General features: G+C 36.8%; 1 protein-coding gene across 1 annotated transcript in view; it reads left to right on the top strand.

The window, feature by feature from the left end:
* The window catches only part of GPC5 (glypican 5), a 1,212,227-nt gene that overhangs the window by 1,053,389 nt on the left and 150,961 nt on the right, over positions 1-7,877 (top strand). The window lies entirely within an intron of this gene.

The raw sequence follows: 7,877 nt of genomic DNA on the forward strand, positions 1-7,877 counted from the left end.
CTGCCTCAGAAACCCAAGGAGAGGTCGCTATGAGTTGGGGCCGACTCGACGGCAAACAACAACAACATATATAGATACTCAGAAATATTTGCTGAACATACAAATTTTATTAAGTGATATTCCAGGGGGCTATTATAAGGTTAAAGAGCCCTGGAGGTGCAGTGGTAAATCTTTTGTCTGTTAACCCAAAGGTCCATGGTTCAAACACAGTAGCCTCTCCAGGGGAGAAAGATGTGGCAGAAAGCATGCATAGAGATTATAGCCTTGGGAACCGTCTAGGGCAGTTCTGTCTCACAGGGTTGCTGTCAGTGGAAATCCACTGAGGGAAATGGAGTAGGATTAAGGTTAGTTACTTTTTAGATTGCGTTGCATTTTGCACATTCAAACTATCATTAAAATATGGATAATTTGAAAGATTATAATGATATGATCACTTGTGATAATAGTAACTGAATATGCAGAAATTGAAAAGGTAAGAGTTTAAGTGCATGCTAAGGAGTTTAAGGAGCTCTGGTAGTGCAGTGTCTAAGGCATTTGACTGCTAACCAGAAGTTTGGTGGTTCCAACTCATCAGCTGCTCCATGGTGAGGACTCATTGGCAGTGAGTTTGGTTTTTGGAGCTGAGGAGTTTGAAATTTAATAGCTAGGGGATGACATTAAAAAAAAAAAAAAAAAAAACCTTCTGAAAGATGGATTTTACTTTTTTTTTCTTTTTTAGTGTTTGCAAAACATATTTATTGAGAAGGGAGGCAGAGGCTCTAGGAAAAAAGTTAGCTCATAAAACTTGAATAGTTTTAGATCTAAAAACCAAAACCAAACTCACTGCCATTGAGTAGATTCTGACTTATAGCTACCCTATTGGGTTTCTGAGGTGGTAGATCTTTATGGAAGGAAAATTTTTAATTTAATCTTTATGAAAAGAAAAGGTAAATCTTTCCTTCTGAGGAATGGCTGGTGGTTTTAAACTACCAACCTCTGGTTAGCAGCAAATGCCTTAGGTACTATACCACCAAAAAACCTTTGTTTTAGATCCAAACCAAAAAGCAAACACACTGCCATGGAGTCGGATCCGACTCATAACAACCCCTCCTTGGGTTTCCAAGGCAGTATCACTACAGAAATAGATGCGCAACCTTCCTTCTGAGGAGTGGCTGGTGGGTTTTAAACCACCAGCCTTCTGGTTAGCAGTAAAATGCCTTAGGCTCTATGCCACCAGAGCTCCTTAGGAGGGACTAGATACTCATGGTATTAAAAATGGAAAAATTGCTCTGTAAGTTAGAGACCAAAGTCAGCAATATGCTATAGCTCTTTCTCAGATCAGAGTCTACACAGTGATTTGTATGAAGAGGTACTCAGTAAATCCCAGGATATCACCGGATTCCTTCAGTCAGGTGAGCAGTTTGTCCAGAGTAGATTGAAGTTTTCCGTGGTGAGAGAGGCCAGTTCTACACATTCCATTTCACTAATTCATAGTCTGGAGTCTGAGTGGAAAATTAACTAACCTTCCTTGAGAAGTAGGCCAACCTTATAAGCAATTTTTTTGTATCATATTTTGAGTTACACATTTTCACAAACGTTGTTCATTTATTTAGTCTAGGAAAAGAAAATGAAAACAAACAGAATTGGCTTGAGGGGCATGTTCTATAAATTGCTTCAGAGTAGTGCTTCTTTAGCAGGCAAATGAGTCTTTGTAGACATACAAGATGTTGCTCCTAATCCAAAATAAACAAGATGAAAAATTGTAGATGTATCAAAGGGTAACGTGACAACAAGAGCATAGAATTCAACCTAATGATTCTTTCTTTTTGCATGCATGTGTAATTCCTATTGAAATGCAAGAAGGCTGAATAGCAGCCTTATTTAAAATATTTTGTGTCAATATCTGCTTAAAGATTATTTTATTTTATTATTATTATTATTATTTTTTGAGGGGAGAAGAGAGGGAAGAGGAGAACATTAATTCCAGAAGGCTTTAAGCAAATGTTAGAAAGGTGAACATTCACAGGTTTCCAAATACCTTTTGGCTAGTTGACATTTACAAACACTGAGCTTTGTAAGCTTTCTCTTTTAGCAATATTAAGGTTCTAGCAGTAAGTAAAGGATGTGTGAAATGAAATCTGCCATTCAAATGTAGTAAAGAAAGATAAAACTATTTGTAACTGATACAGCTGAAAGTCATGAGCATCAAATCTTTCCTGTTATTTAAAAATACTAAAGCTTAATATATAGTTTCTTATTTACAATTTTTGTTCCCTTTAGAGCACCCCACTTTAAAGTTCATACATTTTTGACTGTGAAAGTATATATTTAAATGAGGGTGCAATATATTTTAAATTCCATAGAGGACCCTGTTGAAATTTAATGAGAACAGAAGGCAGTGTTAATAAGAAGGGTAGTATTTACAAGAATCTCTTAAGGTTGCAAGCTGGAGACCAACTAATTGCAGCTCTTTAATTCTGGTATGTGTGTATTATCCCAGTAGTATAATAATGAAATGTGTATTTTCAAGCTGTATGTTTTAGGAAGAGCAGAAATCCAATATAAAAAAATTTAAATTCCCAAATAACATGCAAACACGTGCCAATCATTAGTGTAATCTAGTATGGCAGCTGGAGGAAACAAATCCAATCACCAGTGTAGTCTGATTGTAATGAATGTTTATCTGTACAAAATTAGGAAAAGTTTTAGAGATGTGCAAGTATGCAAAATACCTCAATTTCTTATTATTATATTTCTTAAAAGACAGTTCTATATCTTGTTTAAATGTGGAAATAAAAGCAGCTCATAAAATAGCATGTATACTATGTCATTATTAACTCTACTTCTATTCACCTCTCTCTCTCTCTCATATACAGAAACGTTGTTGTTGTTGTTGTTGTTAGGTTCTGTCCAGTTGGCTCTGACTTACCATAATCCTATGTGCAGCAGAATGAAACACTGCCCAGTCCTGTGTCAGTCTCACATCTTGCTATACCTGAGCCAATCTTTGCAGCCACTGAGTCAATCAATCACATTGAGGGTCTTCCCCTTTTTTGCTCACCCACCACTTTACCAAGTGCAATATCCTTCTCCAGCTAATGGTCCCTTCTGACAACATGACCAAGTAAGTGAGATGAAGTCTGGCCATTCTCACTTCCAAGGAGCAGTCTGGTTGCAGTTCTTCCAGGACAGATTTGTTCATTCTTCTGTCAGTCCATGGTACTTACAGCTTCCTTCGCCAACACCACAACTCAAAAGCATGAACTCTTCTTAGGTCTTCCTTATTCATTGTCAGGCTTTCACATGTTATATGAGGTGATTGAAAGTACCATGGCTTGGGTTAGGTGTACCTTAATCTTCAAAAAAATGACTTTGCTCTTCAGCACTTTAAAGAGGTCTTATGCAGCAGATATATAACATATGGAGATGTATAATATATTAAATATCATACATTATATGTATTATATGTGATAATAGATAAATAGATACATAGATGTACCACTGGTAACATTTCAGGTATTTTCATTCAAATCATCTAGTGTGGTGGGAGGCAGGAATGAGTATATAGAAGAAACAAAATTGACCTAATGCAGAAACTTAATGAAGCTGGGCGATGAGAAACATAAGGATGTATTTTGCTATTTTCTCCCATTTTTGAAAATTTTCAATGTAAAAAAAGGCATAATGAAGAAAATAAGGAATTAATATCATTTAAAATAGCTACTAAAATCATAAAATGCTTAGGAATAAACCTAACCAGAAATACAAAAGACTTATACAAAGAAAACTACAAAACACTACTATAAGAAATTGAAAGACATTTACATAAATGAAAGAACATACCTGTTTTGGTGACCTAGTGCTGTTCTGACAGGAATATACCACACATTGGATGGCTTGAACAAACAGGAGTTTATTCTCTTACAATTTTGGAGGTTTTAAGTCTGAGTTCAAAGTGCCAGGCTCTAGAGGCTGGGTGAAAGCCTCTCAACTTTGGGCTTCAGCTCTACTTCCTGCTCCCGGCCCACTGAACCTGGAGGCTTTTCTTCACTGAGACAGCTGCTGGCTGCTGAGGCTGACAAACCCAAGGTTAATAGGTAAAAAAATGCACAGTCCCAATGTTACCAAACAACATGGTAGACCACTAATTCAAGTCCAGATGAAGTCTATTGTTAAATAGCTAACAACAGAGATATATGACAGATTGGCAGGGCATGGCAGGCCATTAAACAATGACATGGCTACATGCAGGATTCAAGCATGCCAAAAGGCTAGAGACCATTCCCAAAGCTGTTTCTTATATGCAGGAAGCAGAACAAATCCCTAAAGCAGCTACTCAGCTACTCCAATAGATTCTACCATGGAGTTAATTACCAATCTAATCATGGGGAATAACTACATCCAGCTGACTAACCATTCAACCAGGCCCAGCCAAGTTGACACACAAACTTAACTACCACAATGCCATATTCACATATAGGAAGACTGAACATTCTGAAAATTTCAATACTACTTAAAGTGATCTGTAGATATAATACAATCCTGATCCAGAATCTATGAACATTCTTTAAGAAGAGGGGAAAAAAAAAAATCACTAACTTTATATGGAAAAGAAAGAGACCTTGGATTAGCAAAGCACTATTGAAGAAGAAGAGCAAGGTAGGAGGCTTCACACTTCCTGATTTCAAAACCTCCTTTACAGCCATGGTAGTCAAACCAACCTCATATCGGTACAATGACATGCACATAAACAAATGGAACAGAATTAAGAACTCAGAAATAAATCCATCCACCCATGGATAGCTGATCTTTGACAAGGAGTTAAAACCCATTAAATGGGGAAAAAGACAGTCTCTTTAACAAAAGATTTTGGAAAAACTAGATATCCATTTGCAGAAAAATGAAACAAGATCTATATCTCACATTATATATAAAAACTAACTCCAGATGGATCAAAGACTTAAATGTGAAACCTAAAACTCTAAAGTTCATAAAGAAAAAATTAGGAGCAAACTTAGCAAATAGGTGCCCTAATTTATAGCATAAACAGGCTATCTAACATAACCTGAAATGCTTAAAGAGTGGAAGATAAACTAGACAAATGGGACATTTTAAAAATTAAATAGTCATACACATGAAAAGACTTCTCCAAAAGAATTACATAGAGATCCTACTGATTGGGAAAAAATGCATCTGGACCAAGTGGGATTCATACAGGTTTGCAAGGGTGGTTGAACATCAGAAAAATAATCAATGTAATCCACCTCATAAATAAAACAAAGGAAAAGGACCATGTGATTGTATCAATTGATGCAGAAAAGGCATTCGATAAAATCCAACATTCATTCCTGTTTAAAACTCTCAGAAAAATAGGGATAGAAGGGAAATTCCTCAACATAATAAAGAGTATATATGCAAAGCCAATGGCCAACATCATTATTAGTGGAGAAAGACTCAAGGCATTCCCCTTACAAATGGAAAACAGACAGGGATGCCCTCTATCATCACTTTTATTTAACATTGTATTGGAAGTCCTGGCCAGAGCAATAAGGCAAGAAAGACATAAAAGGCACACATCTTGGCAAATAGGAATTAAAACTATCTTTATTTGCAGATGATATGATCCTATACATAGAATACCCAAGGGGCTCAATAAAAAGACTAATGGAACTAATAGAGAGGTTCAGCAAAGTGGCAGGATATAAGATCAACATACAAAAATCAATTGGATTTCTCTACACCAGCAAGGAATTCTCTGATAAAGAAATAAGGGAAAACATACCATTCACTATAGCTACCAAAAAAGATAAACTATCTCGGAATAAACCTCACCAGAGACACAAAAGATCTGTACAAAGAAAACTATAAAACACTGCTACAAGAGACAACAAGGGTACTACATAAATGGAAGAACCTGCCTTGTTCATGGATAGGTAGACTAAACATTGTGAAAATGTCAATACTACCTGAAGCAATCTATACATTTAATGCAATCCTGATCCAGATTCCAACAAAATTTTTTAAGGACATTGAAAAACTAATTACTAATTTCGTATGGAAAGGAAAGAGACCTAGAATAAGCAGAGCACTTCTCAAGAAGAAAAACAAAGTGGGAGGTCTCACATTCCCAGATCTATATAGTAGTCAAAACAGCATGGTATTGGTACAATGATAGACAGATAGACCAATGGAACAGAATCAAAAACTCAGATGTAGACCCATCTATCTATGGACAACTGATCTTTGACAAAGTCCCAAAGCCCATTAAATGGGGAAGAGATAGCCTCTTTAATAAATGATGCTGGCAAAACTGGATATGCACCTGTAGAAAAATGAAACAAGACCCATACCTCACCCTATACACAAAACAAACTCAAGCTGGATCAAAGACTTAAATGTTAAACCCCAAACTAAAAAATTCGTCAAAGATAAAATAGGGGCAGATCTAGAAGCCCTAATTTATGCCATAAATAGACTGTCAAACATAACCCAGAATGTGCAGGAGATAGAAGAGAAGCTAGATGACTGGGAACTTTTAAAAATTAAATTCTTGTGTGCATTGAAAGATTTCATCAAAAAGGTAAAAAGAGAACCTAGAGATTGGGAGAAAATATTTGCCTATAACATATCTGACAAAGGACTTATCCTAAAATCTACAGAAAACTTCAACACCTCAACACCAAAAACACAAATAACTCAATTCACAAATGGGCAAAAGACTTGAACAGACACTTTACCAAAGAAGATATACAAGCAGCCAACAAACACATGAAAAATTGCTCACGATCATTATCATTCAAGAGATGCAAATCAAAACAGCAAGGAGGTATCATTTCACCCCAGCAATAATAGCAAAGTTCAACAGATCAGATAGTAACAAATGCTGGAGGGGTTTTGGAGAGATTGGAACTCTTGTGCACTGCTGGTGGGATTGTAAAATGGTACAACCATTGCGACAAACGGTATGGCATTTCCTTAAAAAACTGAAAATAGAAGTACCATTTGACCCAGCAATTCCATTTCTAGGAATATATCCTAAAGAGGTTAGAGATCACACATGAACAGACATATGTACACCTATGTTCATTGCAGCACAATTCACTATAGCAAAGAGATGGAAACAACCTAAATGCCCATCAATGGATGAGTGGATAACTGAATTATGGTGTATCCACACAATGGAATACTATGTCACATTAAAGAACAATGAGGGATACATGAATCATCTGGCAATGTGGATTAACCTGGAGGACATTATGCTGAGTGAAATAAGTCAATAGCAGAAGGACAAGTACTGTTTGAGCTCATTACTGTAAAAAGACAGAGAAGTGTTTGCTTGGGAAAAGGAACTCAACTAGTAGGTTACTGGGATGGGGCAGGAAAGGGAGGGATTAATTTAGGGCTAGTTGGGGCTTACACCCTGACATAGATAGAGGGAGGGATATACAGGAAGGTTATATGACCACCATGATAACACTGGGAAATGAGAGGACACTGAACTGTGTACATAAGAGATAGACGACAGATGCTAAAAGCAACCAATGTGTCCACAATACCCCATTGCTGTTAACACCAAACACTATGCTACACAGATAAACACACAAACACCTGAGATGATCAGACAGGGGTCAGTGAATAGAGGTATACTCTAGACCAAGAATAGACTCAGCTGAAGCTAATCTTGTACAGACACCAGTGATGCAAAATACCTGCAGTCCTTACAGAAACAATAGAAGACAGACACAGAGTAATTCCTCACAGCAATCCCAACACTATGGGAGAGAGATCTAATAGAGCTACTACCTCAAGACTATAGTACTGGGGTACACCAGACTCAATTGGCACAATAAAATACATAAAAGCATTGCTCCACATCCTACATTGGTGAGTAGTGACGG

This window comes from Orycteropus afer, unplaced genomic scaffold (genome assembly GCF_000298275.1).
Source record: "Orycteropus afer afer isolate SDZICR_OR568_19922 unplaced genomic scaffold, OryAfe1.0 scaffold00357, whole genome shotgun sequence".
Lineage (NCBI taxonomy): Eukaryota > Metazoa > Chordata > Mammalia > Tubulidentata > Orycteropodidae > Orycteropus > Orycteropus afer.